At 40.2% G+C, this 20,727-nt stretch overlaps 1 pseudogene; it reads right to left on the reverse strand.

Annotated features, from left to right (window-relative positions):
• Nucleotides 1-4,475: 4,475 nt before the first annotated feature.
• The window catches only part of LOC136488895 (dirigent protein 1-like), a 42,766-nt pseudogene continuing 26,514 nt past the window's right edge, over nucleotides 4,476-20,727 (reverse strand).

Genomic DNA, 20,727 nt, shown 5'->3' on the forward strand with positions numbered 1-20,727 from the left:
TAAGAATTGTATTCCAAGTTCGAGTGACTTGGCCGGAATCATGAATGTTTGAAGATCGGTAGTACAGTCTCCTTCTGACCAAGAGAATCATCAGGCTTGGTTGGAAGGTGGATATTTTAAGACAATGAAACTACACGATGAAGTAAAGAAGAATCCAAAGACGGAGTATCCCTATCTCTTAGTCGACGTCTTTTGAATCTCGGGGACGAGATTCATCTTAAGGGGGTAGAATTGTAACACCCCAAAATTTGCCACTTTTGAAAATAGAGTTAAAATGATTTATTTGTGAATTTTTGTGCACATGAAAACATAGGAAAATAAAATTTTTCATTAATTTAAATTTTATCATAAGGTAGAAACATGTTTGTTGCATTCGTGCCGGTCGCATCTCGTGGTTCTATGTGCAAAATGTGTGTTTTTTATACGTTTAGGAGATGAATATCTATCTCTAGGAATTTTCTAGCTTCTTTCTGGAATTTAATTCCTACCTCCTTCACCTTAATTTTTATGTTCCAAGTTCCCAACAATATTTTTATGAGCTCCAAATACTTTATTTGGGTTCATCATGTTCCAAATTGTCTCTGAGAAATTTCCCCAAATTTTCGGAGGTCTCGGAGTATTTTTCGTGGCTTAAATATTAATTATGGACTTTTCTACAATTATTTTATCCATAAAATTAATTAATTTTGAAAATAATAAATCTCTCATTTTTCCAAAGCTTAAAGCCTATGTGCAATAATCCTAATAAATCCTAAAGGCCCATGCATTTATTTACTAATAGGATTTAATGATTATTTAGGCCCATTAGTAAATGTGGAGGGGTAACATCAATTAGTACCATAACGCTAGTTGATGTGGATGTGGGGAGTTTTTCTTCCTATATATATCAATCAACCCCTTGGGCAAAGCACACCAAAACTAACATATGGGGAGCCCCTAGTTTAGAAAATCCGTCGTGTAGTAAATTATATTTTTCTCCTCTTTCTCTCGCCGTTGCTGTCGCCATCATCGTCGCCGTCGCCGTTGCCGTTGTCGTTGCCGTCTTGCTGCCCCTACGCCGCCGAGGTACCCCTAGGTAAGACCGCCGTCCAAAATGTTTTCTTAGACTTCGTCTTCTTCTTTTAAAAGTGTAGTTTCGTTGGTTTAGATCTAAAATACGTTTTCAACTATTTACAGAATTGCCACTGATTTTGTTTTAGCCATAACTTCTTCGTTTTAACTCCGATTTGATCCGTTCAACTTGCGTTAGCTTCGTAATTTCATAATCTACATGTTTATACTACTGTTAGATGTGTTCTCAACTTTTAAAATTCATGATTAGATTTAATCTATTATTTTATCAAAGGAAATCTTATTTAAATCATATCTTTTGCGTTTTAGATCCGTTTTGACCCATTCAAGTTGCGTTAGATTCATAGCGACGAGACCTACGTGTTAGCAACAGTGGTTACCATATTACTATTTCTAAAATTTCATGGTTTAAATTATATCTTGATTAATAATTATGCAACTGGGTTTTGTAAATAAAATATGATTTGTTTTACTTTAGGTTTATAACTCAAATCCAAATTTGATTTAATCCAATTTATATAAGCTTTTATATAGTTAAATAAATGAAGCCAATAGTTTTCTTTTCGTGTGTAAAGTAAATCTTTCGGTAGTTGTATCTTTTCAACTGTAGCTTCGATTAGCGTATTTTTGCGTCTGTGTGTATGTAGCGAGACGTCGATTCGTTTCACAAATTTTTTGTCTTGATTTTATGTTTGGTGTACTATTCTAATTTAGATCTATTGTTTGCTTCGTGTATGATTGTATGGATGCTTGTGTGGTACTTTATGATTACGTCCAGTCGGTGAGATATACGTGGTGATCAAGAAGAAGAAGAACGTTGAAGATTAAAGCTTACCGAAGGATCGGTGTTTAAGACAAGTATAGCATGTGATCTTCCTTGTTATCCTATACACCTTTAATCATATAATTCATACTACATGTGTCTACCTTGACTGCCATTAAGGATATCCTAGTCTTTTGTACTTATACCTTCCTATACACCTTTAATCATATAATTCATACTACATGTGTCTACCTTGACTGCCACTAAGGATATTCTAGTCTTTTGTACTTATACCTTGTTACCTATGGGGTATTGCATTGGGTAGTATGATGCTAGTGCTCAACTTCAACCATGATCTTGTAACTAGACTAATGTAATATGCAATAAACACTAAAAGATGTTTTTCAGCAACATGGAACAAGGGGGCTAGGGCATTGGGCTATTTTATGGTGTGCTAGATTTCTCTCCCTAAGGACTTATCTGTAAGTGATTTATCCGGGACTTACAATACAGCTGTGAGGGCTATATGGCTCTGATTTTAGCTCAGTATGATGACCTTTTCTAGCTTGTTAGTAGTTACCTTTATTGGCGTAAGAATGACTTGCCGAATTGGGTATATGACAACCTCTACTCTTATGTGTATAGCCGTGATGAAATTATGTCATTCGATAGGGGATTCCTATATCTGTTTGTCGAGTGAATCTAATGGCCCTAATTTATTAGACGAACCTTTGAAAGGCTTCATAGTGGACCCTGCTGATCTTCCTTGGAAGTGGGTCAAAAGATTAGCTATCTTGGGCGAAAGGGTAAATCACGACTCATAGTGAAAGTGTACAACCTCTACAGAGCGTAAAATTGGTATATCAGCTGTGCTCATGGTCACGAGCAGCCTTGGAACATTTACGGAATAGATGATGAACACAGATGATACTGATGATGAAGATGCTCACTAATGGTTAATTGTTTATGCTATTCATTATTCATGTTTACCTGATCATGTGTTTATGGGCTTGTGGATAAACTTGTTGCTACTAAATTGCTAAAATCATGGCTCATTAAAAGCTAATTGCAGTTAACCAGTGTCAGCCTTTTAAGCCTCATGAACCCCATGTTATATTTGTTGAGTACGACATGTACTTACGCTTATTTTACTTTTCAAATATTTAGATGAAAATCCCGGATGGGTACCAGATTGCTAGAGCTTGGAGGAATTAGGCTTGTGGTCAACCAGTTAGTTGACCCTGTGGATTTCGAGTCTTCGCCTGAAGATCGGAGTTGTCTTTCCGCCGTCTATACTTTGAGGTTATATTCTTTACACTAATACGCTATGTATTTAAGCATTGTCTATTGATATTACCCTTATTTGTAGCTATATGTGAGATTTGACTTTCTGGACTCATATATGGTATGTATCTGGTTTTGTTCTTAAAACTGGGTGCTACAAAAAGGGAGGAATCGAAGAAGAAAACACGAACCCTATCTCATCGCCCCAGAGTGGCTTTGCGTCGCCTCTGCAAACCCTAGACCCAGACGAGAAAACGAAACGCAAAGAAATGAAGCAGCGGACGCAACCGTTCCAATCCAAAGGAGACAATAAAGGCGCGATTCCCAAAAATCCAAACAGTGCAGGCTGACACACGGGACCCACAAAACAGCTAGCCAAACAGGCACAAAACAGACTGACGCACCGGATCAAACCACGACAGCATCCAACAGCTGCAAAATCGAGCGACGCAGCCAACAGAATCACTCGAGTGAGCTACACATTTTTCGTATAGAAAAACCCCAACAGAAACCTTGGGATCAAGAAATGGCTTCTGAAAATTCCTTCGAAATTTGTTTGGATGTACGCTGCACAGCGAACACCAACCTCCGTTTTGTACTTGTACTGCAGGTTGGTCTATAAATTCTTCTCAACGAAAGAGAATAATACTTAATTCAGGACTCAGTTCTCACATCCCTGATGCATTGTGGCGAGATTTGGTTGTGATTAGTTGCCTGACTTGCATTGTGGCGAGTATAACACTTGCCAAACGGTGGACAAACGACCCAGGTGATCAAACTGATGAAGGACACGAGAACATCAAGACGGAAATGATCGGTGCTGATGCTGCATCGAACTAGTCAACTGTATACTAAGAGCATGGCTTATAAACTGTTGTTGACTATCAGCCCAGCCATATAGTAGTTGGCTATTAGATCATATTTTATCAATAATACATAGTTTGCTTTTTTTTCTCTTTTTTTAAAACTCGTGCATCAACTAGTTGTAAACTTATAGTCCACTTCTCTTCTCTTCTCTCTCAATCATCCTAGAATCCACTTATAACTTTTTACTATACTTTAAGGTTATTCTCTAAGATCATAGTCTCTGCTCTGGTTGATGTACTAGTCTATCTAATATAATATTATAAAGCAAAATGTTTCTTTATCTTTCATTGCTCATAGCCGGCCATCTAATAGGGATCTGCAGGACTCGATCTCTCCTATGTCTGTACAAGTTAGAGTATTGTGTCTAATCATGACGCAGAGTCTGATTCGATAATGAGTTGTAATACAAAGTGTTTCCTTGATCCACCACTCTCTCTCATGTCCATACAAGTTAAATGTTGAGGAATGTGCAGTCTGATCCTAAAACAAATTAAAACACATAACATGATCGTTGATAAATCTCTAAACTTTTCATGTCCATAAGAGTTAGAGCAGCACATGTCCCTGGAACAAAGTTCGATTCACAGGTGAATTGACATGATGCCAGGAACAATTGCAGGTACATGTCGATCATGACCACGGCGTTCTTGGTGCTGGAGTCGAAGGAGTGCGTCCTGAGCAGACCGTAACCGGTGGCTCCACGGAACCTGCCTGCTCCGCCAATGACCGCCAGCTCCCTGACCTCGTCAAAGAAGGCGTCCTTTGCCTGGATGACGAGGTAGCTGCCGTTGTGCTTACCCGCAGTGAACACTATGTTGAGGGAGAGTATCACCGCCAGCTCCTGCTGCTCCACGACGGGGCAGAACCCCTGCGCGCGCCCCACTGCCGGCGACGCCACGTCGGACCCTCCGTCAGTGCGTCGTCGATAATGTGCATGTCGCCGAAGCGCACGTTGGGGTCTCCCGGCAGCGGCGACGTGCCCCTCGCCACACGCAGCCCCGTTGCCAGGCTCCCTGCTGTTGCCGTCACGATGTCATGCATGTAGAACCGGAGATGCGTGGTGGCAGTGGTGGCGGCGGCAGCGAGTGCCATGGAGATAAGTATCAGTTGGAGCTGCACGGTACTAAGCTTGGTTTTGGCCATGGTGTGATAAGGGAGAGACACTACGTGAAAAACAGTTTGTTGCAATAGTTTTTTTTAGGGGCGGTTAACATTGGAGCAGCCCCTACAGTGACGTGCTTGGGCTCCAGCACAGCAGCCACCCCTACAAATGACATAGTAGGGGCGGCTGGTATATAGAGGCAGCTATTACCAGCCGCCCCTGCTGTATCCATTTGTAGGGGCGGCTAAATCACCAGTCATCCCTACAAATGCCCGATGTATATATAGTACCCACCTTGTTCCACCTCGGGCCACTCTTTCCAACCCGAGCAAAAAAGTTTGGGAGGCCTTGGGCTCCTCCAAAAAATTACTCTAACAAGGGGGAGGTTTTGATCTCAAATACTTTGGTGGAGAGGTTGTACAAGGTAAGAAAATGCTATTCAAAGCCTTTATTTGAAGTTTTAATAGTTGGTTAGTGATCGTAATTAGAGTTTGGCTTTTCTCTCTCTTCTATGGTGCTTGAGCTTTATATGAAGCAAATTAGACTCTAGTTTTGAAGCTATTAGTTTAAATTAGTTAGATAAATGAGATTACACCATTTATTAGTCGATCTTGCTTGATTTTATTTGAGATTACACCCTAGTTTCATGTATGTTTCATGTACATGTAGATTTAGATCTAGATCTATGGTTTGTTTTTTTAATTTTAATTTTGTAAATTTATGTTTCATGAAATTGGAATAGGGTTTGCATGAAAGGTAGTGGATAAAATATTAATTGTTGCAAATTATTGTCTTTAAAATTATTTATTTTAATTAATAAATAAATATTTTTAATTATTTATTGATAAATAGGCCATTAATTAATTACCCTCTACCATGGTGTGTGTTTGATATGCTTCATGTAATTTTATTTTATATTTATATATATCTGAAGTATATATAATTATTGTCAAGTAATTAATTATTAATTTGATTTCTTGACATATATATCTGAATTAGTAGTCCTTTAATGTATTTTCTTTGATTGTTGTGTTTTAAAAGATGGAGTACAGGAAGTCTTGGATGTATGGTTTATTAAGGTTCAAGGCAGGTTTTCGTGAAGAGGTGGACAAATTTATTGAAGCCGCAGAAAAGCATGCAGCGACATTGATAGAGAAAATGATACAGTTATTTGTCCCTGCAAAGATTACAACAAACTTTTGGCATGAACAGATGTGGGTATCATCAGAGAACATTTGATTGTGCAAGGATTTGTTGAGGACTACATAGTGTGGATTCATCATGGTGAAACAACGGTTGTTGATAATGACGACGATGATGAAGAAGACGACGCCAAAACCCTAGAATACTTGTCCCAATACTCAGAAGAGCTTGATGTACAAATGGATCCTGAGTTTGGCAATGAACAAGGTGGTGATGCTGGTGGTTGGGATGGTAACGACGAAGGTGGTGCCAATACAATGGGGGAGCACGTGTTGGTGATGAAGATGATTTTGATGATTTAGAGGAAATGATTCGGGTCCTTGGACCAGAGATTTTACCAAAGAGGCCGAAAGGTCTAGAAATTTTGGAAAGGGTGACAAGCATCGAAGGAGACTATATATGGTGTTGAAAATGGCTGTCCGACATATTGGATATTGCTACATTTTATGCTTGAGCTAATCATCTTGAAGGCTAAGTATGGCTAGTCAGACTATAGTTTCAATAATATATTGCGTCTCCTATCATGGGTGCTGCCACAACCAAATTCAGTTCCCACCAACACATACCAAGCGAAGAAGGTCATAAGTTCATTGACAATGGGGGTTGAAAAAAATCCATGCATGCCCAACCACTGTATCCTTTTTCGTGGCAAAACGTTTAAGTCACTGGATAAATGTCCCCGGTGTGGGACCAGCCGGTATAAGAACAATGACCTTTACGATGGGGACAAAGCCTCCACAGGAAAAAAGAGGAATAAGAAGGGTACGAAAAAGGTGGTACAAGAATCTTAGCCCCTAGAGGACACTCCATTAGGCAACGATGCAAAGCAGAGAAGAATTCCTGCCTTGGTAATGTAGTACTTGCCAGTGACCGACCGCTTGAGACGTATCTTCCAAAACCCTAAAGAAGCCGCACTCATGACATGGTGGGATGATGAACGCAAGGTGGATGATGATAAGATTGCACACCCGGCTTATTGTAGTCAGTGGCAAAGGATCGATGAGAAGCATAAAGAATTCAGCGATGACCCAAAGAATGTACGGTTTAGCTTGAGCACCGATGGAATGAATCCTTTCAATGAGAGTATGAGTGACCACAGCACTTGGTCAGTGATCTTGACCATATACAACATCCCAACGTGGTTGTGTCAGAAGAGAAAGTACCTTCTCCTCACTATGCTTATTTCTAGCCCTAAACAACCAGTCATTGATATAGATGTGTTCCTTAAGCCTTTAATGAAAGAAATGAAGAGGCTATGGAGGCATGGGGAGCCGATGTACGATGCATTCTGAAAGGAGGACTTCATATGTAGAGTAATAATATTTGTTACAACCAATGATTACCCCACGTTGTTTGCTTTGTCTAGACAGATTAAAGGGAAGACGGGATGCTTAGTTTGCTTGGATAGTACTACATGGGTGTTCCTAGATGGATCAAAGGGAAGATAGTTTACCTAAGGAACCAATGATTCTTAAAGATAAGTCACAAGTACCGCAGCAAATTATTTTTTAGATTTTATGACAACATCCCAGAGATTGCACCTCATCTGGAGAGACGTCATAATGGAGAACACATGTATAGAATGGTGAGAAACATACGCGTCATCTATGGAAAGAAGAATCCAGGTGGGATGAACAGAGATAGAAGCACACCTCCTGTCGAAGACGTACCTTTCAAGAAATAATCGATCTTCTTTCAGTATCTGCCTTATTAGCCAGACTTGGAGGTCCCCATGACATTGATGCTATGCACATATAGAAGAATATCTTTAAGAGTCTCATTGCTACCTTGATGGACACAGGCAAGTCAAAGGATGAACTGAAATCATGGAAATACATGGTGCAGCTAAACGTGATGCCATAGCTTTACCCAATACCTGAGGGTAATGGAAAATACACTCTACCTGCGACATGCTTCAACCTAACACCAGAAGAGAAGAGATCTATATGCACTTTCCTGAGGGGGTCAAAGTCCCAACTAGGTTTTCAGCGAATGTGAAGAAGCCAGTGTCAATGAAGGACTTGTTAATAACACACTGCAAGGCTCACGATTGTCATGTGATGCTCACAGTGTTTCTACCTATTGCAATTAGGGCTATAAAGCCAAACTTCTTGAAGATGGCCATCACCCGCATGTGCTACTTCTTTTCGAAGATCTCACAGAAGACGATTAGTAAGAAAGAGCCGAGTGACCTATATGAATTTGTGGTGGAGACACAAAACCAACTAGAGACGTGTTTACCTCCTGCTTTTTTTGATATAATGCCACATCTCATTATTCACATGGTTCATCAGATACAAGCACTGGGCCCTTGCTACTTGCATGAAATGTGGTCCTACGAGCAGTTCATGTCAGTTCTAAGCCAATACGTGCATAATCGAGCATACCCAAAGGGCTCCATGATAGAGGGTTATAGTACTAAAGAAGTCGTCGAGTACTGTCAAGAGTACCTAAAAGTACAGAAAGGGATTGGTGAACCCAATTCTCGTCACAAGGGTAGGCTGGCTGGAAAGGTTACCAGTGGTAGAAAAGTGTTCATCGACCATGATTACAAAGAAGTGAGTTGGGCGCATTACAGTGTCTTACAGAATACACAACTGATGCAACCAAACATTGATGAACACTTGGCTATCATTATGGCGGAGAGAAATGGTCGTTCAGATGATTGGGTCATGAAACAGCACAAGCAACGACTAACTACATGGTTGAAGGACCAAAACATACCGCTTGGAGAAACCATAGACTCTATTACCATCAGTAGGTTGGCAGAGGGGCCATCGAGACAAGTGACATCTTGGAAAGCTTATGACATCAATGGGTACACGTACTATACCCACGCAAAGGATAGTAAATATGTGAACCAAAATAGCGGCGTTCGAATAGAAGCTCTCGATGGAGTGGGGTGAAAAATCCAATACTTTGGCATCATTGAAGAGATATGAGAACTTGACTATGGAAGGGATATAACGGTGGCCCTATTTCGATGCCGCTGGATCAAACAACACCAACTAAACAAGATTGGATTGAGAGTCCTGGACCTCGAGAATCTAGGCTACCAAGATTACCCTTGGGTGCTCGCTTCATGTGTAACACAAGTTTTCTATATTCTTGACCCACAAAGTAACCTCTCCCCGAAGAAGAAGACAAAGCACGTGGTTGCCTCCGGAAAACAACACATTATCGGAGTTGATGGCGTGGACGATGTTGAAGCTTACAATAACTATAATGAGATACCACTATTTACAGACTTCCCTAAGAAGATCAGTGTTGTGGAAAAGAACATGTCCAAAGACATATTGCTATGGGAACGAAAAGGTATCAAGGGAAAAGTCGTTACAACGGGCTAGCTAGTTGTTGAACGTGGAGTGTTTATGTAAGTGTGTGTGTTTGTAAGACTTTATTTATGCATGTGTGTGAGACTATATATTTATGTATATGTGTGAGACTACATTTATACATGAATGTGAGACTACCCTTTGCAACATCCAGATGAACCTATTGCAACATCCACTCTATTACTACTAAAACAACTGTAACACGCAAACACTTGAAACAGGCACTTATTACTACTACAACATGTTTGGACTACTATTGAAACACTTAAAACAAGCACTTAACACTTTATGAAATGAAGAAATTACTAAAATAAAAGTTAGAGATCTTAACGAGTTATACAACTTTTATATTCATCACCTCTACAGCTAAAATCATTTAGTGGTTGAAAATCAGGTTTGAAGTTGTCATTTTCTGAAATTCAAAATTTGAATTGTCCAAAATTAGTGACAAAGATAGATGATCAGACTAAAATGATAGAGCGTGATTTTAGAAAATTTTAAGAAAAAACCCATCATATTTGGAGTTAGTATGAGGGAGAAAAACTAGTTACAAATTTCAGCCACAGATTAAAAAGAGAAATCACACTTGTTCATCATTGATCATCATGAACAGTTGTGATTTTTCTTTTTAATCTTTGGGTAAAATTTGTAACTAGTCTTTCTCCCTCATACTAACTCCAAATGTGATGATTTTTTCCTAAAATTTTCTGAAATCATGCCCTATCAAGTTACTGTATTGATTTGGCCACTCTTTTCGTTTAACAAAGTTTGAGCAATTCAAATTTTCAAATTTAAAAAAAATGACAAGTTCTAACAAGATTTTGAAATACCAAATGATTTCAGCTGAAAAAGTAATGAATATCAAAGTTGAATAACTCATCAAGATGTACAACTTTTATTTTGGTCATTTCTTCATCTGATAAAGTGATAGTAAATATTGTTCACAAATCAACATGTCTCTTGTATAGTTTATTAAACTATGAGTGATATGTGGATTTATGAACAATGTTTACTAAGACTTTGTTAAATAAAGAAATAATTAAAATAAAAGTTGTAGATAGTGATGAGTTCAACAACTTTTATGTGCAAGACTTGTCTAGTTGAAATCATTTAAGGTTTCAAAATTTTGTTTGAAGTTGACATTTATTAAAATTTAAAATTTTAACTGTTCAAATTTAGTCAAATGAAAAGATGATCAAAATAAAAGTTGTAGATAGTGATGTGTTCAACAACTTTATGTTCATGACTTTCTTATTTGAAATCATTTAAGGTTTCAAAATCTTGTTTGAAGTTGCCATTTATTGAAATTCAAAATTTGAACTTTTCAAATTTTGTTAAATGAAAAGATGACCAAAATATAAGTTGTACATCTTGATGAGTTCTAAAACTTTGATGTTTACAAAATTTTCATTTGAGGTCATTTAGTGTCCTAAAATGGTTGTAGTTGTTTTGAATTTTAAATTTTGAATTTTTAAAATATTGTTTTTGTAAAGAAGAAAATATAGAATTATATATTTTCTATATAAAAATGTATTTATAGATATATTTATACATATAGAATAATTAGAAAACAAATATATATACATTTATATATAGAAAAATATATATATAGAACAAGTAATAAAAATTAATTGATAAATATTTGTAGGGACGGCTTAGTCAGGAACCGTCCCTACACATGCATTTGTAGGGGCGGCTCACTCACCAGCCGCCCCTACAAATCGTCCCCAGTATAAAAGTAGGGTGCACGGGGAGGTTAAAATTTGGCTAAGTCTAGGCGCTCTTCTTCCTTGCGGACGCTGTCAGGCTACCAAATTTTCCCCCTGCCCCAGCCACCGCCGCCATCATCTCCGTGCCATAGCGCCGCTTCCTCTCACCTCTGTCGGCCTGTGCTCGCCCAGCCATGCGCTATGGTAGGCCTCCCCACTCTTCCTCTTCGTCCTCCGTGCCTTGGAGCTCCGCAGGGTCCTGCTGCTAACCCTAGCAACGTCGCCGTTTGTGGGGGCGAGAAGCTCTACCGCCGCCTCCACTGGGGCTCGACCGTCTTCCTTGGCTTCGTCCGCCACTGGGACCCGCTGTGGAACCCTAGCCATGGGTGAGGACATCCATCGCCGTACGCCGTCTTCCCCCGAGTGCCACCACCGCCGTAGGCGTACACCATCGTCATCGCCCGCGCCGAGGACGGCCCATGCTCCATTTGTCCCCGAGCTCATCTTCGGTCCTCCTCCCTGAGCTCATCCCAGGTTTGCTTGTGATCTTGCCTGTGCACTATCTCCTCCCACAAAAGATCTTGCCTGTGATCCCAGGTTTGCTTGTGATTTTGCTTGTCCCTAAGCTCACATGTTTCCTGTGATCTTGCCTATGCACATGTGCTGCCTGTGCACATGTTTCCTGTGATGGTGCCTGTGATGCAACTATGATTTTAACTATGATGTTGCCTATGATGCCAATGATTTTAACTATGATAATTTTATCTGAGCAGATGCCACTGCCAATGATTTCATAATTTAAGCTGAGCATATGCCTGTTCTTTTGCCTTATTGTGAAGTTGACTTTTGACTGAGTTGTGCCTTTTAAACTTGCAAATCAATTCATTGGTTTTAATAAAATATTGGTCGAAATAGCTCTTTGCTTTCACAATAAGATAATTAGGAGTTTGAACCTCTAATATTAGACATAATAAGTTGCTTTGCATGATAATCTTTGACACCACACTTCTTTTACTCAATTAACTATGCCATTTTATTTCTAATGTGCTTCAGGAAGTCAGGAACTACTGTAACCCAAATATTAACATTAATTGACTTTGCTTTTGATATTATGAATAAGTTTAATTCAGCATTCAAAATAAACTATTTACTTAACTAAGCCAGTGGAGTAGTCAGCTAGAAGTGGTAAGCTATAGACTGCTAAAATACATGATCCATGTTCTATCTTTCGTCGATTCTGGATTTTTGTTAATCAATTTAGGGCATCAAATTTACTCCATGTCTTTTATTTTCGTAATCTAATTCCTTGGTTTCTGATCATTTAGGTTTAGTTTGTAGCCTACTTATTAGGCAGGCACATCCATGTTTCATTGATTCATTCTGTGAATGCTAGTATTTCTCTATCAATTAGCATGTCTTACAGTTGATGTGTCAATGCATGCCAACACCTTATTTCTGTATGGTACTTTGAAGTTATGGTTAACAATGTGACATAGCATTATGCTTTCTATGAATTTTTTTCCTTCAAACTGTTGCTACTTGTCTGTTAAGAATGCTGATCCTAAATTGCTTACTGCAGCACCTCCATATTCTGCATTGTTTTGACTCTGTTTTGCATTTTATTGAAATGTTTCGACCAATATTTTATTGAAACCATTGACTCTGCTTGCCTGTGCACTTATGCTTACTGCAGCACCTCCATTCTAGTAAAGTCAATTTCATTATGCTGTTGGCTAGGGTACTTTACTAGAATTGGGTTTCTGGTGTCACTGCTAACACTGGTTTGACGACTTTCTACCTTCTTACTGGGCATTGCTTTACTAGAACTGGGTTTTAGTTCAGTCACTTCACTTTTTACATACAATGCTTCGTTACTACCATCAGGTTGATGCTAGCACTTGAAACTGCAAATCAAATAACTGGTTCAGACATTGAGTATCTAGCTAATGGATTCTTGTCATCTGTATGGTAGGAGCAAGTTGTAGTTTGTTATAGGCTCCTACTAGTACTACTCCTACTGTATTCCTCCTCCTCCTCCTCCTCCTCCTACTACTACTACTACTAAGCTGTTGGTTGCTACTCCTATCCAGTACTACTTCTCCTCCTCCTCCTCCTCCTCCTCCTCCTCCTCCTCCTCCTACTACTACTACTTGTAAGTTGCTGGCTGCTACTCCTGCTACTAGTACTGCTCCTACTACTACTACTTACTCCACCTCCTCCTCCTACTACTACTCCTACTAGGTGGGCTTATGCATGGCTGTTGTTTACTACTTACTACTCTACTCTTCTACTATTGTGGTGGTGGGCTGTTGCTTACTACTCTACCTACTTACTACTTGCTCCTACTACTACTCTACCTACTACCGTGGTGGCTGGCTGCTGCTTACTACTCTACCTACTTGTGAGCATTAGCTGCTTGTTCTCAAACTTTGTGGCATTTGCAATGATGAATTTTTTTTAAACTTCTAAAAAAAATGTGCTGAGGCAGTGGCATATGCAATGATGTGAAATTTTTTATGCTGAGGCAGCGGCTATGATGATGAAATGTTCCCATACTTGTGAGCTGCTAAACTAGGATGGCTTGTATACCAATGCTGCTGTTTTTTTGGCAAGCAACAGCTGATTTGTTTGGACTAGTCCTACTACTTCTACTACTCTTCTCCTCTCCTCTCCTACTACTTCTATGTTTGCCAGCAGGTGCTCTTTTTTGGCAAGCAACATTTTGACTATTTTTGCCATCAGCTGCTGCTCCTTTGGTGATTTGTAGAGAATCAGCACCCACACTGCTATTGTGTTAAATGATATGCAGATCTACTCTCTTCTCCTCTCTACTCTACTATTCCTACTCCTCTCTACTCTACTACTCCTACTCCTCTCTACTCCACTACTCTTTTCCTCTCTACTCTACTAGTCCTACTCCTCTATACTATACTATTCTTCTCTCTATGTTTGTTAACAGTGAGCATATATATGTTTGTTAAGCAACTGGTGCTTGGTGGATCTATAGGGGTCTTGCAACCATATGGCAGCAGTCTGTTATATGGTTAGTAATACATATGGTCACTAGTTCATCGATTTTCCGCTAATAATGAGACCAATGCTGCTGTTTTTTGGCTATTTTTGCCATCAGTTGTAGCTCTATATTTGCTAAGCAGTTGTTGCTTTTTTGCCAAATCTCCCCTCTCCTCTCCTTTGTTTTGCCGATGATGAAATTATCTAAGTCCATACATTATATGGAATATGAGCTGATGATCAAGAACTTGTGAGGAACTTGACATCATTATCAGCCGCCCCTACATTACCTTCTCCTCTCTTCTCTGTTATGATGCCTTGATGCTCCAAGTTCATGATCAAATGATGATTGACATGTTTCTGAGGCCTCTACTACTGCTACTACTCATTTTTTTGATTTATTGTTGTTTTATAGGACTAATTTATTTGATAGACCTTTTTAGTTTCTTATACTTCTCGCATACCTAAAGCACACTTTCTTGCATCTATTAGAACAAAGCATGAAATAATGTCGCGGACAACAGATAGTGTAGCCCGATGCCCCGAGTATGATGAGCAGCCAACCTATGAAGAGCAAGCACTAGAGGACTAGCTTAGTCAGGAGCAGTTCGATAACGAGTTAGAAAATGATCTAGAAGTGATGCTTACTCAGAAGTAGTGTGACCAGGAGGAAGGGGGAGCAGAGGGAAGAGTAGGAGAGGCTACTGAAGGCAAAGAAGAGGATAATGATGATGACGAGGACTCAGAAGAGGGATATGTAAGTCCCGAGGATCCTTTCCCACGTGAAGCTAGGAGGAGGCCAACGGAGAAAGATTTGGACAAGGATTTTGGCTCGAACGAGGAGGCATGAATATATCCTTAGCTTGTAAATTTTTCTACAACTTTGGTTGTGTTACCTCTGCTAACACTTTGACCTATCATATATATAGGTCCCTCCTAAAACTCAGAAAAGACGACATCGACGTCCGTGACATCTCGCCGGACAAGACGGAGTAGAGGAAAGGAGAGCAGAGGCAACAACCACAGAGACGGACATTGGGGCCTCTGCTCTACAGCCTCAAGACACAACCACGAACACGACTACCAAGCCAAAGAGGAAACGAGGGGTAGAAAAGCAAACCAATATCTAGATAAGGCATGCTATGTGATAACGGAGGTTGGGCCAGCAGGGGAGATCCTTTGGTGAGGACATCATTCCTTCAGATGCACCTGCTGATCCTCCAACCGTCATGCAAGGTCCAATGACCCGAGCTCGAAAGTGTCAACTAAATTTAGAGGTGAGCTCGTTCTTAAGTGATCATTTTCATACTTTTGAGAATAGACTACTAGCTAATGATGTTATCTTGCTTAGGAACATTGGAGAGGGTCATGAGGGACTTAGAGGAAGAGTTGGAGGCGATGATGATCAGCAAGGACGTCCAACAGAAGCCAGAGGACTGATCCGACATGATTTTGAGTCTGCCTCGGCCTCCAGGACAAGTCTGCCTTAAACTAGTCACCTAGGACGCATCTGGACTTTGTTTTCAACGATCCACATATGGCTGGAAAGCTAATTTGATAAGGAATTCAATCTAAGTGGTCTCACGTCAAAAGTCCTTCAGAATCAATAGGAATCGTCAAAACAAGTCAGCGTCCAGAATCTACCAGGGTGCTACGACACCATCTTTTTGTCCGTTGGACCATGTATCGTGTTTGGGCCCATTAGGGGCACGTCTAGGGTAGGCGACGACCCTAAGACCTTTATAATTATACACTGCTGCCATCATTAGGTTTTGGGTTTTGCTTAGATTAATCTGTCAAGAACAGTTTCACCGTTCATCGGTTTGTAAGACCCGAACTTCATGAGATTAATCATTCATCTGCAATTTGGTTGTTTTCTTTCTTGTTCTTGCTTGTGTTCTTTGTTGCGTAGGCAGGGATTAGCCTTCTTGGCGACGTCAACTGGATCCATGTCTCGGTTGATAACTAGAGGAGTTGTGGTGCTAAGATTGCAGGGTTTGATCTTTCGATCTGAAGCCAGATCGGTGTGTCATTCTCCACAACAACGATAGTTACCAGTACCTGATGGAAGATCGGGATCCCTATTCCCATTAAGTGGTATCAGAGCTAAGGTATACCGTTAGGTTCACAATTATCCCCTAGTTTTGAGTGTTTTGCATTCGTCCCATAGCCCAGTGCCATATTTTTTCCTGTCCTATAACCTTCCACGCCACAGCCTTTGCATATTTTAGTTTCAGAGTCCGTCGTGTTGAGTTTATGTCCTGGTCGAGGTCTTATTGCTGGTTAGGTCATGTTAGAGTCCAGTTCATGTGTTTTCCCCCATCATTTCCATCAAATTTTTGCTGCCATGACCAATTTTGCGCACATCGTTCCCGTTTTATCCTCTAATTCGGAGGTCATTCTTAAAACTGGTCTAGTTTTCACATAAATCTCCAATTTCGACATTCCATATATCAAAATTGATTAGAAAAATATTCGGATCCATCCATCCCCCGCACTATCGGGGTTAGAAAATTTTATTTTGGTCAAAAACTGGTCACAAGATCCTATTTTCATGGTCTCAAGCTTTTTGTCAATTTTGAGCACGTCTTCTAAATTTTCCACAGGTCACACCTTTCACTTGTTTAAGCTCATATCTTTTGTGGTTGCTTCTTTTGTGCTCCTAAGTGAATAAAAAATATCAAAAAAATAAAAAGAAAAATTCAAAGTTTCCCAAAAAACAACAACCTAAAAAAAAAAGAGGGACAAAAGAGGAACAATATCTAGAGAAGCACATAGAGAAGGCCAAAGTGAGCAGTGTTAGCATGTGCTATCTGGTTCCTTGTTTGTGTTGCTCTTGCTATCTTCCATACTTGTTTTTCACACACCTGTTACCTTGCTATCCACCATACTTGTTTGTTACACACCTGGTACTTGGAAAATTTTAGACCAGCAACGAGAACAAGTACTTTGGACTATAATTTAGCATTACTTTGTATTACTGACTTGTGTGCCAAATATACATATTATTCTTTGTGTGCCTTCCAAGCTCCACAAACTCTTCAGATCAGTACAGAAAAAGGCCTTGCAATCTCGGTACCACTGCCTCACAGGTATCATGAACCAGCCACCGGTTGTACCGCCCACTGCTTGTGTTGGTAAGAACTTTGTAAGAGCTTGGTAAGACGCTTCCACTTGCAGTGAAAAGTGATACCACTTCAACCATGTAGCCATTTGGTAGGGATAACTTTCACCGTTTGTTCCTATTTTTATGTTTACAATGGCAGGAGGTGATCAGACTGGAGATAACAGTCCTAAGGATTTCAACGAGTGTGTCAGCCAAGAGCAACTGCAAGTTGCTATAGATAATGGCCAAAAAAGGATGAATGAGGCCATCAGGAAGGCCATCACGGATGCACTCATTGAACTCAACATTGGCAACAACATGGAGAGATTGGACAAATGAATTTCCATGCTAACCGACAAGGTTACTGAGTTGGAAACCTTGGTGGCGGTCAATAACGATGTCTCCGGCAGCAACACCAATGGTCTCTTGCTAGAAGACACGGTGCATGATGCCACTGGGAACATAGATTGAGCAGCCTTCCGACAAGCAAGATTACGACAATGTCTTCGCCGCAACACGACAGAAATGGGTGGTGTCCACCACCATCAAGGTAATAATCACCGTGTGCCCGATGATCCTTATGCTAAGATTAAGTTCACAATACCATCTTTTTCGGGTCATTATGATGCTGAGGGATATCTTGATTGGGAGATGACGGTAGAACAAAAGTTTAGTGCCCACCTTGTGCCTGAGCATCATAGAGTTCGACAAGCTACTAGTGAGTTTAAGGACTTTGCCATTATTTGGTGGAATGGGTTAGCTGCATAGGATACTTTACCTGGTACATGGGAAGAACATAAGATAGCTATGCATGATTGTTTTGTTCCTCCTTATCATAGAGACATGCGTAAGAAATTGATGCATTTAGAACAAGGAGAGAAATCTGTATAGGATTACTATGGTGAGCTCCAAAAGGGATTGATGCGTTGTAGTGTTGTGGAGGGGAACAAAGATTCCATTTGTCGCTTTTATTCGAGTTTGAGGCACGAGATTCAAGACATTGTTGATTATAAAGAATTTAACACTGTCAACCAGTTGTTTCAGTTTGCTATGCTTGCAGAAAAGGAATTGCAGGGGCGTGAACAAGAAAGCAAGAGCAAGGTCAGCACCACATACACGCCATGCTCGGCACCATCTTCGGGGCTGACCAAGCCAACCACTTTTTGGGCACCTCCACCAGCAAGCAAGCGACCAACAGCCTCTGGAGTTACCGCTACACCTAAGGCACCTCCTGCATGACCTTTAGATTTAGGTAAAAATTCTTTGCAGGTGCCTACCAAGAGTGCCTCATCCGTTGCATCGATGGGACACACTTTGGGTATTCAGTGCCACCGCTGCCATGGCATTAGCCATGTGCAGAAGGACTGCACAAGTCAGCAGGCATACATTGCTACAGAAGACGGCTACATCAGCACCTCTGACATTGAAGATGAAGAAGACAAAGATACAAATGAGGAGGGCGGCGAAGTCCTTGGTGGCGAGGACACAGTGGCCTATAGGAGCATCATTGTACAGAGGGTGCTCAGCACACAAGTCTAGCAACCTGAGAAGCTATAACATCATAACTTGTTCTAGATTTTCTTCGTCATCAGCAACCGTCGAGCACATGTCGTTATTGATGGAGGTAGCTACAATAATTTGGTGAGTTCTGATTTGGTCAAGAAGCTTGGCTTGACCACACGCCCACACCCACATCCATACCATATTCAGTGGCTAAATTATTCTAGAAAAGCAAAGGTAACTCAAACTTGTAGAGTTCCATTTTCCATTGGTTCTTATGCTGATTCTGTTGATTGTGATGTGGTACCTATGCAAGCCTGTTCACTCTTATTGGGTCATCCTTGGGAACATGATAATGATACTACACACCATGGTAGAAGTAATAAATACACCTTTGTGCATAAAGGAAAGAAAATTACTTTGGTACCTTTGACCCCTACTCAAATTGTACAAGCTGATAGAGAACGTGCTGCTAGTTTGAATGATGTTCAATCTAAAAATTAGCAAGTTACTAATTCTATTCTCCCACCTAAAAAGGATAAGTCTTCATCTATTTCTAAGGCTAAGAGGATTAAATTGAAGGGTGGTGTTATGCTTGCAACAAAATGTGACATTCCTGAAATTTCCAATGATGATATTTGATATGCTTTGGTATGCAAACGAGCTATGTTTTCGCTTGATGATATTGTTAGCTCGGTGCCTTCTACTGTCACTAACCTTTTGCAGGAGTATGAGGACATTTTCTCAGCTGAGATACCCCTAGGGCTGCCACCTATGAGAGGGATAGAGCATCAAATCGATTTGATTCTGGGAGCAACCCTGCCCAACCATGCTGCCTATCAAACCAATCATGAGGAGACTAAGGAAATTCAGCGGCAAGTCCAAGACCTTTTGGACCATGGGTATGTACATAAAAGCCTTAGTCCTTATGTCGTTCCTGTACTTTTGGTTCCAAAGAAAGATGGAACTTGGCGTATGTGTGTTGATTGTAGAGCCATCAATAATATAACTATTCGGCATCGTCATCGTATTCCTAGGCTAGAAGACATGCTTGATGAGTTATGTGGCTCTATAATTTTTACCAAGATTGACTTGCAAAGTGGCTACCACCAAATTAGAATGAAACTTGGAGATGAATGGAAAACCGCATTTAAAACCAAATTCGGGTTGTATGAGTGGTTAGTAATGCCTTTTAGTTTCACAAATGCACCTAGCACTTTCATGCGCTTAATGAATGAGGTTTTAAGAGCTTTTATTGGTCATTTTGTGGTAGTTTACTTTGATGATATCTTGATTTACAACAAGTCTTTTGTTGAACATATGGATCACTTACGTGTTGTTTTTAATGCTTTGCGTGATGCACGTTTATTTGGTAACCTTGAGAAGTGCATCTTTTGCACGGATTGAGTTTCTTTTCTTAGATATGTTGTAACTCCACAGTGAATTGAGGTGGACAAGATAAAAATTGAAGGCATAAAGAGCTAGCCGGTTCCCCAAACCATCACACATGTGAGGAGTTTTCTTGGTCTTGTAGGATTCTACCACCGCTTTGTCAAAGATTTCAGCACCATTGCTGCCCCATTGCATGAGTTGATGAAGAAATGGTTGGTGTTTCATTGGGGAAAGGCACATGAGGAGTCCTTTGACACTTTGAAGGACAAGCTCACACACGTACCATTGTTACAACTTCCAAACTTTGGTAAGACTTTTGAGTTAGAATGTGATGCTAGTGGAGTTGGCAGTGGGGGTGTTTTGATGCAAGATGGTAAACCCAT

Source organism: Miscanthus floridulus, chromosome 10, assembly GCF_019320115.1.
Source record: "Miscanthus floridulus cultivar M001 chromosome 10, ASM1932011v1, whole genome shotgun sequence".
NCBI lineage: Eukaryota > Viridiplantae > Streptophyta > Magnoliopsida > Poales > Poaceae > Miscanthus > Miscanthus floridulus.